The sequence below is a fragment of the Lissotriton helveticus genome, chromosome 8 (assembly GCF_964261635.1).
Source record: "Lissotriton helveticus chromosome 8, aLisHel1.1, whole genome shotgun sequence".
In the NCBI taxonomy this organism is placed as follows: Eukaryota; Metazoa; Chordata; class Amphibia; order Caudata; family Salamandridae; genus Lissotriton; species Lissotriton helveticus.
In genome coordinates, this window is record NC_136069.1 from 380,045,738 (window position 1) to 380,062,176 (window position 16,439).

Here is a 16,439-nt window from a genome sequence, read left to right on the forward strand (position 1 = left end):
TTCCTCCTGCAAGCTTTTCCATAGTAGCCAATACGATTCAGCTGTACTTCACAGAGAAGGTATCTGATCTTGTGGAGCCCCCTTCAGCTGCAGCTGAGTTCCAAGAAAAGTGACTGACTGAGCCTGAACAAAGAAAGCTGCACATGGCAAAGACGAGAAAAGTATCTAGCTGGAAAGAGACCTTCTTTGACAATGAAATTCAAATTTCTCATGCTCAGTGCTTTACTGTCAAAAGTCAATGGCTTCACCACAGCATCATCCAGGGGCTATCTGCTGATGTAAAGCCCTCTTTGGCCTCAGCCTTTTGTCTTGCCCCTGTTGAGGATTTCTGACTTCCATTCCAGAGACGAAGCCCAAAGGAAAAACATCCTATCGGGTCAAACCTTGTTCCTGTTTTTGACCTGAGGAAGCTGTGTAAGGAGAAAGGGCTGATCCTGGTGCAGGGGCCTAAGAAGGAGGAGTAGTAGATAGCCCTCAGAGCAAAGGAGGACATCCACCTGCTACAGTCCACCACACAGGAGCAAGAGGAGTTTGGGGCAGAGGATGAGGAAGAGAAGAATGGCCTTTCAGTTAACCCGGTGACAGTAGAGGGGACGAGGTACCCATTCAATCCAAGTCACCTGCCTTGTCCATAGCAGAGAGTAGTGTGTCCTCCATCAGCTTGAACAAATCAGGGTTGGGGGACAAGCAGGCTGAGAGAGAATTGAGAATGAAATTGGCTACCCTAGCATTTGAGAAAATGAAGGCAGCAGCAGAACTGTCAAAGGAGGATAAGAAGTTAATCATGGATTTGGAGGAAAACAAGGCCAAATATAAGTGTCAGGCGTGCGTGAGTACGGATGCGAGCGAGCAAAGAACTACCACGCACGCAAGTGTAAAAAACTACAAAGATGGCCGCTGAGCTCTATTGCGCATGCGCGGGGAAGGTCGAGTGAATCATATCCGGCCTTTCAGCAAGCAGCAAACGCTTTGCGTTCTTTCCTTGGATTGTCGTTCACCTACCTGCTGTGTTTCCTGAGGTTGTACTCTCCGGTGCAGCTCAGCTGGCAGTAGTGCGGCGTTTTGCTTCATTGCGGCGGCTTCTCTCATCTCGTTTTCGGTAGGCCCTCTTCAGTCTTGGTGTTCGCGGGCCATCTCTAGCACCAGTGTTTCTTCTCTGCTTCCTGGAACTTCTAGACTTTCAGACCTGCATTTCAAGGGAAAAGAAGACATTTAAATCAGAATTCCTCTGGGTTGATGGTAACAGCGCTCCTGGCTGTCTACTATTATTTTGCATTACGTACCTAATCCAGTGCTCCTGCACTTTGGAACTCGCTTTTTTCTTGTTTCTGGTACTTAAAGAAAGAAACAAAGCATCAAGTAATTCAGAACCTGCAATAAGGAGATTTTTTTTACTTTCAGTTACTTTCACTTGGAATATTTTTCAGTGAGCTAGATTAGAAAATAGGTACATAAACAGTCAAGCTCAGACATACCATTACCCTATTGCAAGTAAGAACGTTATTGTATTTATCATATTCTGTTTAATTCCTAGCACCAGCGATTGTTCTAAATCATTGCAGAAGCAATTATGCAATACACATAGAAGAATGGAAACTCCAGGTAGCTCTACAAGAAGAAGTAAGATATTCAATAGGCCAATAGAGATATTATTACTCTTAAAATTGCTACCCTTTTCCTATTCACAGCATATCACCTTCCAGACGGTTCCTGTGGTGCTGAAGAACGTATTGTGTTTCTTTACTTTTATTCCCTGTTTTGTCTCCCTTCTTCCCCGGATTACCATTGCTACCTGGCAGTGACTAGTGTTGGTAGCAAGTGGTGAATTGGCGAGGTTGAGGACTATACCTCAGATCCCTAACACTACTGCGAAAACAAAATAGGTGAGATTCTGACAAGAAGAGCCTGAGAGAACTAGACCTGAAAGCAAAGCAGGTCTCTGAGTCAAGTGATGGTGGCGACAGTGACTCCTCTGACCACCTCGCCAGACACCGGCTTCTTGACACCACACAATCAGGATTCCGACCCAACCACAGCATAGAAACCGGTCTTGTAGCAGCAACCAATGACATCCAGATGATCCTTGATGGAGGGTGGGGGGGAACCGCAGACCTCATCAGCTGTCTTCCACCCCATGCTAATCTTATCGCTCCACGAAGCAGGCATCCATAAATTTGCCCTGAACTGATTTGCTCGTCATTCACAAGAAGAACCCAAACTGTCAACATTCGCCCTCGACCTCTGAAGCACAAGAACCTTATTTATGTTCTTTAGAGATCAGCTAGGTTCATGCCGATCTGTGGAAGTGAGGGAGAAGGGTTGCAACAGTGCTTTCTCTGAAATCTTTAATTTGACTAATAAAAACAGCAGGTGAGGATAGAAAACAGCATGTAGAATTCTCACAAAAGCACAGTAAACCTAAAGTGGAGGAGACACTTTGAAATTGGATAACCATTTTTACCATTTTCAAGATGGTACTAATAAAAAAGTCTCCTGACCTGGGCCCTTAATTAGCCTGTTACCAAAAGAGAGTAGTCTGTGCCCACCGTGAGTTTGGTGGGAAGTCATGGAAGGGATACTATAGGGCATTTCTGAGGAACAATGGGCCGTATGTACAGACCATTAGCAAGGGGCCATAGGTACAAAACATTAGCAAATCGGTGTTAAGTTGCAAACTGAATACAGGTTGCTAAATTATAGAAGGGAATTTTATTGAACCTGTTCACAGTCTTCAAGTTAGCATTGCGAATATTTATTTGTGAATTGCTTTTCATATGTTCATCACAGTCGCAATTAGCGCTTAGACACAAAAACAGCAGATTGCACATGCAATTTACTATCACCTTGACCCAGGTAGTAATCAGGTGCAAACTATATAAAGTTCCCCAGAATGCATCCGACTTTTTGCAAAATGGCTGCTCTGTATGTCATGACATGGAGTATGAGAATTTTGGCTGGACTGAAGAGAAGGCGGAGCAGACAGGATAAGATTTTCAGACTGAGGGTCATACTGTTTGAACAAACAGAGGAGGAGATATAAACCACGTATAGGCCAAGTAGTGAAGTAATCCTAGATTTAATTGCTGAATTAAAGCCTTGGCTTCAAAGTCACACTTTATGCACTAAGGCCACTCCCACCCATGTACAGGTGTTATGCAGTCTGTCTCTATTAGTATTTAGCAGCTATCAAAGTGTGATTGAAGCAGCTGGTGGTGTGTCCCAGAGTTCACTGAGGTGACTTTGCATTCCTTGATTCTATGTTAATGTGAATCAATACCCACATATATTTGCCTCGAAATGACCATGAACTGCATACAACCAAGCTTCAACTTTACAAGATAGCAAAATTCCCAAATGTCATTGGATGTGTAGATGATACACTTGTTAATCTACCCACCCACCACCATAGAGTATTTATTTTGCAACGGGAAAAATACTCATACTATGAATATGCAGGTTCTGTGTGATGTTAACCATGTGATCACAGACATTATAGCACATTTGCCTGGGAACACCCATGATTCATTCATTTTCCGACCCAGTTGCATCCATGCAAGACTACAAAGTGGAGAGGTCAATGACGCATACATTTTGGGTAATAAGCCTATGTTATTTTTTGACATAACAGAACACCTTTTTTAAATGTTATATGTAACAATATACATTACTTTTTCGCATGACAGCGCACATGCCATACTCCCCTGGATAACGACTCTTTATATGAAACAACCCACACGCAGTGAGCATCGCTACAATGTGGCATTGGGAAAATTAGAAGTATGATTCAGCGCACATAAGGAACCTTAAAAAGTGGATGTATGACGTTACAACGCATACTTTTACATCGCATGCCTTTACAACGCGGTATTTACAACAAATACCATTACAACGCATAGTGCTTTGGGGCGCTGGATAGTGAATAGTTTCATTTACTATTCCAACTCCAGTCCCTGTGGACACCAGGGAAGGTGTTGGACAGTAAATTAAACTTATTCCCTATCCTAGAGCGCCCCCCAGCGCAATGCGTTGTAATGGTTTGCGTTGTAAAAGTTGCGTCGTAAAGGCACTGCGTGGTAAAAGTTGCGTTGTAAAGGATGTTTCCCTTAAAAAGTATATTTAGATGCTGGCACAAGAGTGGTGGTGTGTAGCAAAGGAGGGGTAAAGGAATTAGATCAAATGTTGATCCTAAGGCTCAAATTACCATTCCAGAAAAGTAGAATGGAAGGTCCAACCTGAGTCAGAGCCCCAAGTAACAATGACTGACAAAAAGGGGACTCAGTTGTTCCTTGGTGAAGAGTTATATGGTCAAGGAGGGAAGAAGGTTAATAGGAGGGTAGTGCTCAGTGGAGGGCTACCCTGGGCATCCCATTAGTTGGAATGAATGGCCTCACACACTCTTGCAAGTGTCATGCTTCATCATCGGCCGTTGCTCCTCGTTGGACAGGCGGTGCAATGTCCAACGGGCTCACCTCTAGGAGGGGCTCTTTGTCGGAGATCTTTTTTCCAACAGCCTGTGGGTGAAGTGCAAGTGAGGGGTCAGGTGAGGGGTGGATAGTGTAGGTGGGTGCGTTAAAATATAGCACGGGATACCGGAGATCAGTTTATTCTGGTGGTTCCCATACTATAAGTTAAAACCAGTGGGTAGCCTATGATCGCCAGAAGTTAGGTTCCGTATCACGATCTAGGACTACAAAGCGTTCTGTGAGGTCGACATGTTTCTCGCTTTTGCAATTATGCTGCGATTCTTCAGGACCTAATATAATTATACATCTATCACAAGGGAAGTGCGATACAAGTTGAATTTTATTGTGTTGATATATTAAAGTTTTGGAACTTTACAGCAGCCTTATGTGAATGCACTACATCTCCCATGATGCACTGTTCATGTGCAAGTATATGGATATGTTAATTACACTGGCATTTCTATGTGGATCAGATACATGAATTTGGTGTTTGTTATGCACACATTTTTACTATCATATGCTAAGGTGTATTTGGTTTGGTGATTGGAATCTTGTAGTACACTTTCCTTGACATGTGCATCATATCCCAGAAGTATCAATAGTTTTGAAGCCTTCCAATGCCTCTGGCTCCAAAGTTGTTTCAACAAATTCCTCAAGTGCAGTGAGGGGGGAAACTTCCTCCAGTTTCTCTGGCCTCAATTAGCCTGATTGCAACCTTAACCTTTGTACTGGAACTTAGGTCCTATCATCTTTTTCTAATGTTTTCTATATACCTCAATGTGACTCCCACTGCATTTATTTTGACCTCATAGCCTTCCATATTTTTCTTTTTTGGGAATCAGACACAGCAAGGGAGGTTTTTCTAAACAGTTCATCATCATGGGCCACACCTCTGTCAGTATGTCCAATTCCTTTTCCAAAAACGTTAATTTACATTTTCTGGCACTGTCTCTTTGTTGGTGTCCTTATGTGACATGTTTAGCTTCTTTAGGGGTGGATGGCAAGCCCTCAGGGAGCAATAGAGTGGATTCCCAGCCAATCTTCCAACAGCAATCCTCTCCAATTTTCACTGGTGAACTGCTTCCTGGATGTGATGTTATCAAAGTGGGGCATATGGATCATTCGTATTTGCCAGCCAATTTGTTGTTTAACTCATCGCTATTCCTTAAATAACGCTCTAAATTAATATCAAATCGCTCATATGACCTCAAACAATTTATTACATTCAATATTGCTATTACCTATTTATGAGTCACACAAACTTGCAAATCGGTAATTGCTGTTCTACTATTTCATACATATGTCCCAAGGTTACTAAACCCAATATATTCTAGGACCAGACAGATGTGAACTCTTGGTTCAGAAATATGATACTCAAAAAGGGAGATGGTGTTGCTAACCAGCCCTTTCAGGTGCAGCTGAGAGTAAGGGAAAAGGGGGTTGTGTAGTGCCTTCAATAAAAAAGTATGCACTTGCCCAACAGAAACTTTCAGTTTAAACACAAATACTCCTTCAAAATCTGGGGCTTTCCATAGCACCCCAAATTCCAATGTTTCAAGATTTCAAAAGACAGGGGTTCCCGTAAGCATTACCAGCTAACTTTAAAGACATCATTTCCAGGAAATTTGCAGGCAAAGATTTCCCGGGTGAATATTTATCTGGGATTCTTGGCTGCTCAGCAGTTGTGTTAGGGCTTTTGTTTTGCTTTTAGGATCCTTGATCCCTGCCATGGGAGTTCTGGGAAGTATACATCATTTCGGAATCATCAGTCATTGAAGGTGCTGTGCCCCCTTTTACACAGCTCCAAGCATTCCCACAGAGGGCATGAGCCACAGTTTATAGATCATTGGTTTAGTATTTGCCTCAGTGAAGAGGATCACTAATTCGCTGAAGTCATTAAAGTGACAACCAACAAAATGATTGTCTGCTAGAAATGCAGGAATCTAAGTAGACATATTTGTGCAACATCAGTGAAGCAGTACCTTGTGCCTGAAGTGAATTCCATGTCTTTTTCAGAAAGAAATATTAGCAATTATTTTTCTCCATCCTGTGGATCTTTAGACTTTGACTGCCTCTTGCTGTGGTCCCTTTTTAACAATGTATACTTTGTACTGCTCGGAAATATTAGATAGCCCTCACTAGAGGGAATACACTAAAGCAAGTGCTCAAGAGGGGTTTTGTGGACATATTGCCTCTGCTCTGTCATATAAACACAAACAAAAAAGAATTCACATACAACCACTGCTCTTGAAAGGGGTGCTGATTCACAGCAGTAGATGTTTCATGACAGTTAAACAGTCACACTTTAATCAATGATCTGTAGAAAACCTGATATCTACCCACATGAAAGGTCGAATTTCACTACACATCCCCAACATAGCCACAGTCCATAATAGCTGAGGCTTTGCACAAGTAGTGCATGCACTACATTGATTACACATTGCTGTAGCTACACATACGAATACTGCAGACTAACTGTTGATAGCTAAATTTGGGGAATAATGGCAACGTTTTTCACATGTTCATCTACATGACAGCAATTACATTTATGTCTGGTTCCCTACAGTGGACATTACAACATGCTTGGCACTTAATTTTAATCAATGTTGTATGCTATATTACCAAAAAAGGAGAAAATGTAGAATTGTTTTTTACAGTATACACAGGCATGAATGTCACAGGGAGCTTGTCCATTACAACACAGCCTCCATCATTAGAAGAGGATGGGCTCCTTAAGTCATGTCATCAGAATACACATTCCCGGTCCAGAAAAATCCAAAGATACTTCATAAAATGATTTATTTTATTTTTAAGGTTTTATATAGCGCCAACATGACCCTTGCGTGTATCAGAGTGCTTTACAAGTAAGGTAGTTGAACAAAAGAAACATTGTATTTTAAAATAATGTCTTACGTTACAGCTAGCTGTTCTAAGAGTCAGATACAAAGATCAAGTGAATTTCGTCATGAGAAGAGATTTAACTTATTTTTTTTAAGAGGTAGTTGAGGCAATCAGTCTGGTTTCTGGGGTAATGCATTCCAGATCCTTGGGGTAATTCCAGAAAAGGCATGGTTATACATTTTCGTTTTGGCAAATCTTTGTTGTTTCAGACGAAGGTTACTGGCAATCCTGGAGGATCTGTTTCCACATGAGAGCTCAAGTTTCTGGGCCAGATACCTCTGGGTGTTGTGATGTAGGTCTTTGTGCGTCATGCAGGCGATTTTTTATTGAATTCTTGCTTCAAGGGAAGCCAGTTGAGAGCTTTGAAGTCGGGGGAAATGTGGCAGTGTCTTTTGGAACCAGTGATGAGCCTGGCCGCTGAGCTGAGTGATGCTCTTAGAGGAGCAGTTGTAGCTCTAGGAGCCCACAGAGAGGTGCACTACCATATTGTAGTCTAGGGATTACTAGTGCCAGTTTGAAGTCATTTGCTGGAAGGATGGGTTTTAATTGTCTCAAGGTGTTCATCCGAAAGTTGGCTCCTTTTGCTGCGGCACTGATATGTTTTTGCATGGTTAGATTACTGTCCAGAGTTACTCCCAGCGATTTTGCTAAATGAATTATATAACGTTGGCAGTTGAGTGCTGTAAGTTGTTTAAGCCATTCTTGTATGATGGATGATTGGTTAGGTGGAGCGATTAGTAGGAATTCAGTTTTGAGGGCGTTGAGTTTGAGGTGGTTTTCCGTCAGCCATGACTGAGTTTTTTGTAATGTTAGATTGAGAGATTTGACTTCCTTCCGAGAGTTTATCTTTAAAAATAGTTGCATGTCATCTGCGTACGTGTGAAAGTGGATATTTGATGAGTTGAGGATAGCAGTGAGCGGCTCCATAAAATGGTTAAACAATGTAGGTGAGAGGGAGGAGCCTTGCGCGACTCCTATTGTGACTGGGATGGCCATGGACAAGGATTGATTGACCTTGAAATTTTGAGATCGATTTAGGAGGAAAGAGGTAAACCAATTTAGTACTGACCCTGATAAGCCCATTCTATATTTCAAGAGGTCTAGTAGGTTATCACGTTTGGTGGTGTCAAAGGCCGGGGATAAGTCAGGCATGAAAAGTAGACAGGATTTGTTCTGCTCTAGGATATGTAGTGCGTCGTCTACTATGTGGGTCATAGCTGATTCAGTACTATGCCCTGTATGGAAACCAGATTGGAATTTATTGAGCAGGTTGAAATTGGTGATGTGGTTGTCCATCTGGATGAGTACACATTTTTCTAGGAGTTTTGCCAGAGTTGGGATGTTGGAAATTGGTTGGTAGTTATATAGGTCCACGGGGTGCGCCATCGTTTTTTTTAGGATGGGCGATACTTGTCCTGATTTCAGAATTTCTGGAATAATTCCTTGGAGTAGAGAGGCATTGATAATCTTGATCCAAAGTGGCAGTAGCAGCGGTATGAAGTCTCTTAGGTAGTTTGCAGTAAGAGGGTCTGAGAAGTGGTTGCAAGGGTTCATGGACGTGAGTGCTTTTAGAATTGCTTCTTCACTGTAGGTTGTGAAGGAGGACCATGAGGCATTATTTTTTAGGGTGAGCTTAGATGTGCAAGAGATTGGGGATGCTAGAGTGTGTAATGACATATCCTTCTCGGTGTCAGTCTGAGCTACTAAGGCCTTAAGTAGGTCCGTCTTCAAGAGTTCTGTCTTTTTCGCGAAGGAGGCAAATACTTCACAGCTGGGTGGTGTGCGTTGGCGAGCTTGGGGAGGGTGAGGTACGCCAATAGATTGAGTTTTAACTAGCTCAAATACTTTTTTGGGTCGGTTCTTGGCTTGGTCTAACTGATGTTTGAAAGAGTTTGCTTTTGAATGTCTAATTTTTCTATAGTAGGAGTTTCTGGTGGCTCTAAACAGATTGAGGTGGTCAGGGGAAGGTTATGACCTAAATCGACGTTCAACTAGCCTTTATTTTATTTATTTTGAAAGTTTTATATAGCGCGAACAAGATCTTTGCAGATAACAGAGCGCTTTACATATGCAAGGGAGGGTGGGTACACGAGGGAGCATAAAATACATATAGGAGGGAGTAATAACAATCGGGTAAGGTCGGTAATACAGGTAAAAACATCTGTGCAAATGGATCAAGCATGAGTACATATCGACGCAGAGTCTTAAAAGATCAGGGGTGGCAGTTCAGGTGTATTTAGCCATGAGGATAGCTTTAACTTCTTTCTTAAAGAGAAAAGTGGAGTGGATGAGCCTGGTTTCAGGAGGAAGTGAGTTCCAGATCCTAGGCGCCATTCCTGAGAAGGAGCGTTTGTAAGTTCTTTCCTTCCGAAATCTTCGAGGTTTCAGCAGAAGATTCTTTGTGCTTCTGGTGGATCTCGAGCCGCCTGAGATTGTCAGCTTCTGAGTGAGGTAGCTGGGTGAGTTCAGGTGTAAAGCCTTGTGAGTCAAGCAGGCAATTTTCAGATGTATTCTGGCTTCAAAAGGTAGCCAGTTCAGGGATTTGAAGTCAGGGGAGATATGTGAATGTTTTTTTGATCCCGTGATGAGTCTCGCTGCCGCATTTAGTGAGGCTCTCAGGGGTGCAGTTGTAGTTAGGGGGAGGCCGCAGAGGGCGATGCTGCCATAGTCTATGCGAGGGATGATTAGCGCTTGTACTGCAGTTTGGAAGTCTTTGGCTGGGAGGAAGGGTTTGAGTTTCCTCAAGGTATTTATTTGGAAGTTCGCTCCCTTAGTTTCCTTGCTGATATGCTGTTGCATGTTGAGATTGGCGTCAAGTGTTATGCCTAGAGATTTTGCAGAGTCCACGATGGTCGGCTGGACATTGAGTGCAGTTAGGTGTTTAAGCCAAGTTTGAGTGGTAGAGATTTTCGCGGGAGGTGAGATCAGAAGGAACTCAGTTTTCATAGCATTGAGCTTGAGGTGGTTATCGGTCAGCCAGGATTGGGTGTTTCTGATCGTTGCGTTCAGATGCATAATGTCTTTGGGGGATTGTAGTTTGAGATACAGTTGAGTGTCATCGGCGTACATGTGGAAGTGTACATTGGATGCTTGTAGCAAGGAGGTGAGAGGTTCCATAACTAAGTTGAACAAAGTAGGGGATAGGCAGGATCCTTGAGGTACACCCAATGATACATGTACTGGGGAGGACATCAAGTTGTTGCTCTTGAATTTCTGAGATCTGTTGTGAAGAAATGAGGTGAACCACTGAAGAACAGTCCCTGAGAGACCCATTCTTGTCTTTAAAAGTTCGAGTAGGTTCTCATGTTTCACAGTGTCGAATGCCGAAGAGAGATCGAGAAGGATAAGGAGGCAGGAGTCATTGTGATCTAGGATTTGGAGGGCATCGTCAATTATGTGAGTCATAGCCGTTTCGGTGCTATGCCCTGCTCTGAAGCCTGATTGATGAGGGTTGAGGAGATCAAACTGTTCTATGTGCTTTGTCAATTGTAGTTGAACGCATTTTTCCAACAGTTTGGCAAGAGTGGGAATGTTGGTGATAGGGCGGTAGTTGTTTAGATCAGTGGGGTCTGCTGTTGGTTTCTTCAGTAAAGGTGTAACTTGTCCAACTTTGAGGGAGTCAGGTATCATTCCTTGCTGAAGTGAGCTATTGATAATTTTAGTGGCAGGATCAACGGGGCGAAGTCTTTTACAGCGTTAGCGGGGAGAGGGTCACTGAGGTGATTGGATGGTTTCAGGGTGCTGAGTAGATTGTCAATTTCTTCTTCAGAGTACGTGTCAAAGGATGACCATGTCGCGTTGTTTTTTGGTTCATTGGGTGTTATGCCGTGGTGTTTGGAGTAGAGGTTTGCGTCAATGAGGAGATCGCTCCTTATGTTGTCAGTTTTTTGTTTAAAGAAAGCAGAGAAATCTTCACAGGAAGGTGCATTGCCCATAGTGTCGACTGCTTGGGGTTGTTCCTTGGATTGGGATCGGATTAGTTCGAACAATTTTCTTGGACGGTTTTTTGCTTGGTCTAGCTGGAGTCTGAAGAAATCTGACTTTGAGCGCTTTATTTTCCTGAAGTATGCGTTTCTCTTTTTCTTCAGAATTTTTAGGTGCTGTGCCGAGGGAACAGATCTCCATAAGGCGCTCTGCCATTCGCATGGCCCGTCTGTCTTCATTGAGGCTCCCGTCGTACCAAGGGTTAGAGACCTTGGTGGTGTCTCTTTTCAGTTGCATCGGTGCAGCCTCATTGATTAATGAGGTCATAGCGTTGAGATGTTGGTCAGTTAGGCACTGAACGTCCGTAACGTCGGACGGGGGAAGTAGGAGATTGCAGCTGTTAGGGGGTACGGAGTTTGGCTTGAGTTTCTTCAAGTCTCTTTTCCAAACTTTGGGCTTGGAGGATTGGACCGGGATCCATTTAACTTTTTCGTTAATGTAGAAGGTGACAGTATGGTGATCTGACCAGTCACAGGGTTGGATTGAATCAAGTTGAATAGTGCCTTCTTTGGAGATGATGAGGTCGAGGATAGAGCCTTTGTCATGGGTCGGGCTGTTGCAAATTTGGGTGAGGTCAGAGGCACTAAGGTAGTTTTTGAGGCTATTGACCACTGCGTCACTACCATCATTCCAGTGAAGATTGTAGTCTCCAAGGTAAATTTGTGTGTTTTGCCGTCCTGAGTTGATTGAGATAATGTCCATGAGTTGTTGGGAGAAGGTGAGGTTGTCCCCCGGAGGGTGGTATATGATGTGTAGCGAACAAACAGGTTTGTTTTCACTGATGACATCAAGGCAGAAGTATTCACATGAGGTAAGAGAAGGGGGCGGAGACTTTAATAATTGCAAGGTTGCTCTTGTAGATGCATGCAATTCCACCGCCTGCCTTCCTGGGTCTGTCAAGTCTAATGATGCAGTAGTTGGGGGGACTAGGATATCCATGAAAGGAGTAGAGGATTCAGTTAATCATGTTTCAGTTAGGATGGCTAGGTCAAGGTTCAGAGAGGTGATGAGATCAGCGACCTCCGAGGAGTGTCTTTGGGCCGATCTACAGTTGAGAAGTGTGCATTTGAGTTTGGGGGTGCAGAGGGTGGGTGGGTGGTCTTGAGTGAAGGGTACTTTAGTGAGGTTGTTGGGGACAGAGCCTCTGTTGTTATGCGTGGGGTGCCTAAGAGGGTTAGAGAGAATCGTAGGAATGGACAGGTGTGTGGTGGCTATGGGGTTTTGGCGGGCCGAGACATATGTGCGGAGTAGGGAGAGTATGTTGAGGTCCGACAGAGACCTGACGGTGCGTCGAGGGTGGTTGGAGGTGTTGCGTGAGGGATAGTGGTCCACTGTGGAGGGTGCGTAGGGTATGAGGGGGCTATGATGTTAGGTCGAGAGCGGTGTGAGGGGGCTAAGTTGTTAGGTCGAGGACGGTGTGAGGGGGCTAGGTTGTTAGGTCGAGAAGTGGAGGTGGGAAGGGGGTGTCTGAGGCGTGTGAAGAGCAACTCTCTGAGGGTGTGTAGTTCTTCTCTCAATTGGAGGAGGGTGGACATGATAGTGTCCAGCGTGGTGTTGGGTACGGTGTTGGGGGTGGGCATTGATGGAGAGCTAGTGTCTGTGTTACTGAAGATGGGGGGGGGAGAGGGGAGGGGGTGCTTGTGGGGTGGATGGAGTCGGAGTTGGGAATGTTAGTGAGTGTGCCGCTGTTCGGGTAGGTGGGGGTGTTGGGGGGGTGAGTGAGGGGGTGAGTGTGAGAGGATTAGTGGTGGTGTTGGTGTTATTGGGCAGGGAATCGATGATGGGGGAGTGAGGTAGTTGCGGGACGTTTGGAGGCTGGATGTTGCGGGGGTGACAGCGTGGTAGAAGGGAGTGAGAGTGGAGGGGGAAATGTTGAGGGGGGAGAGGGCTAGGAGTGGTGGGAATACAGAGAATGGGGGGGAGAAGTTGAGGGAATAGTGAGGGCTAGGAGTGGCGGGAGTGAAAAGAGTGAGAGTGGTGATGGATTGGGAGAGAGTCATGTTGTGTTGGGTGCTGTCAGGTGAGCTTTGTTGTTCTGGGAAGCTAGTCGGAACAATGGGGTGCTGGTTCGGTGGGAGAGGGGTAGAGGGGGTGGGGGTGTTGGTAGCGGAGGGGAGAGCCACGATAGGGATAGAGTACTGTGGTGTGTCAGTAGCCGGGAGGTGATAGAGTAGAGTATTGGAGGAAGGCAGGAGGTGCGTGTTGGCGGTAGGGGTTGCTGGGAGGTCGGGGGTGTTGGAATTGGGGGCCAGGTGGTGTGGGATCTGAGCGTTGGAGATGTGTTCTTTGAAAGTGGGGAACAGGTTGTCAAATAGGTCGAGGTTTCTGTCAGATAGTACCGTTATTGTAGATAGTGATGGATGCTTTAGCTGGGTAGAGTTGGGATGGTGTGGTGGAGAGTGTAATGCCATGAGCAGTTTTCCTGGTGGTCAATATGGTGAGTAGGGTGAGGAATGGTTTTCTCCATTGTGCTCTGCGTGCAGTGTAGAGAATAATATCGGTGCTCTTGGCTCCGTTGATGGGGGAGTAGTAGGTGTCTAGGAAGGGCGTTTCAGGGTGGGACCTTAAGAAGTTTTGCTTAAAACGTTTTGCGTTTTTTTTGGAGAGCTCTGGAGGGTAGTTAATTTTATATGTGTGTTTGCCCGTGAGTTCCATGTTGGACAAAGGGGGAAGAGGCATGCGAAGGGGGATGTGAGGGTGGGCGAAAGCAATAGCTATGGTGTGCGCGGGGGAGGAGTGGGAGTGGGAGAGGGAGATAGGAAGTGTGCATGGGGGTAGAGGATTTGACTAGCCTAAGATGGCCGCTTCGTTAGGCATGGTTAAGATGGCTGCCAGGATAGAGAGGTAGCACAGAATAAGGTAGTCCTATGTTTGTTCCTATGTCCTGAAATCAGGGATGTGGCCAGGTTTCGGGGAAGTCCTTTTTCTATCTTACTAGGAGGGTAGGGAGAGGCGAGTCCTATGTCTGTTTTGGAGGGCCAGGGGAAGGCAGTGCTATTAGATTAGCTTTGAGAGGGTCTGGCAATTTGTTGTTGCTGCTTTATGACCCCAGCCATTTTGGGTGAAAAGGTCCGTTATCTGAGGAAGACAGGGAAATGGAGAGTGAAAGCTGCAGTTTTATGGCCCCCACCATTTTGGGCAGAGAAACCCCAAAGTTTAGCCACGTAAAACCGGCTTCAAAACGGTGCAAAAATGCCAATTAAAAATGCACGATACCTTGCCATAGTTCTGGGGTCCTTTTTGTACCAGATTGTTAATCTACTAGCTTCAGCACGCCCTTCTTCCGCGTTGTCGCTGTAAGAATCCTCTTTTCGGTTGTACGTTCCAAAAGAAGAAGTGAATCTTCGTTAATGAGTGCTCGACGCTTGTGTTGCTGTCCGCGTTGTTTTGCTTTCTTTTGGTGCCCTTCCTGGAGGCGGGGCTACGCGGCGACTTCTCTCCATGTTTGGATGCAGCACGGATCTCCCGGGTGCCGCCGAAGCCGTGATTCAGTTGATCCGCCGCCTCCCCCTCTCTGGACGCCCTGCAGCTCCACCGCCCCTGCTCATGGGCTCTGCCGCCGTCGACAAAGATCCCGGTGCAGGCCGCGCGGCCGCCCTTGATCGGCAGCCACGGCCGGCAGGCAGCCAGGGCAGGCTCGCACTCCCCGTCAGCCGCTGAAGCCTCGGTGCAGCTGCTCCGCCGCCCAGTTCCTCCAAACGCATAAAACGCACCGCAGCCCCCCGCCACTGCTCAGGGGCTCAGCTCACCGGTATACATCCCGGTGTGGGCTGAGCGACCACCTGTAGCCAGCAGCCGCGGCAAGCGGGCAGTTAGGAAGGCTTGCACACGTCAGGGCAGGCTCGCACTCTCCCTCCGGGCCACGAAGAGGAACGGTCCACAGGTGCCGGCGATCACAGCAGCCGCGGAAGCGAAGCAGATCACAGCAGCCGCGGAAGGCTCCAGCCCGCCGCCGAAGATCCGCCACTGACCACGACCACCCTCAGCGTCCAGGGCTCCGCCGATGATGATGATCCGGTGATTCCCAGTGCTTCAGGTACGTGTGTTACTCCAAACACGTTAAACCCTTCACTTTCAGGTTCCATCCAGTTACTCTCAATCCAGTTACTTGTTTTTCTCACTAGCGATGGGTCCTAGCGGGGATAATTCCACGACGGGGATCCCCAGCACTAGGAGCTCCGGACTAGAGCTCCTACCAGGCGGCCATCTTGGCTTAAGTTAGCCTAAGTAAGCCTTAGGGCTCGTCTGTCCTCGTTGAGTCTACCGCCGTACCAAGGTTTAGAGTCTTTTGTGCAGAGCCTCCTCAGTTGTAGTGGAGCGGTTGCGTCTAATATTGTGGTCATAGAGTTAAAGTAGTGGTTTGTCAAAGCTTGAACATCAGATACCTCTAGTTATGTAATTAGGGGCTCTGTGAGTATTGACATGGATGGTTGCGATTATGGGAGTTTATTCAGATTGTTCAGGTCTTCCGTGTTCTGGCTGGGAAGGGGTAGATCGTAAGAAAGGAGAAAGGAGTGTATATCCTTGGAGGATTTTTCCTGTGGACCGGTTGGGTTGTGGTATTACGGTAAGGAACAGTTCTCCATCTTGGAGGCGGTGGATTAGGGGATCGAAATTGCAACTGGTACTGGTGTGTGGGGCTGTTGCAGTGGGGGTTCCAATTTGCATCTTCAGCATGTCGTCTGATCTTGGTTTGCTGCCAGATCAAGTACCGTAGCATTTGGAGTTCATCTTTGATGTTTTGTAGTGAAAGTAGGATTTCATTGAGTCTCCAGTCAGGGGTGGGGGGCGTGATAATTGTTTGGTCTGGGGTAGAGTAGGGGTGGATAGAAGGGTAGCAGTGAACTGAGTGTGCAAGGTGAGAAATACCGGTAAGGCTATCCAGGGAGGGGGTCTGTATCGGAAGGGTGTGCGTCGAGATTAGTGGAATGGGGGAGTTCCTGGTGTTCGTGGGTCAAATATAGGAGATGTTACTTGTTTGGGTCCTGGGTGAGGGAGTGGTGATGAAGGTGTTGTGGGAGAGGTTCTCAAAACCTATGATGTCTGTTGGCGCAGGGATGGGAGTGTGAGAAGATTGGTTCGTACAAGGTG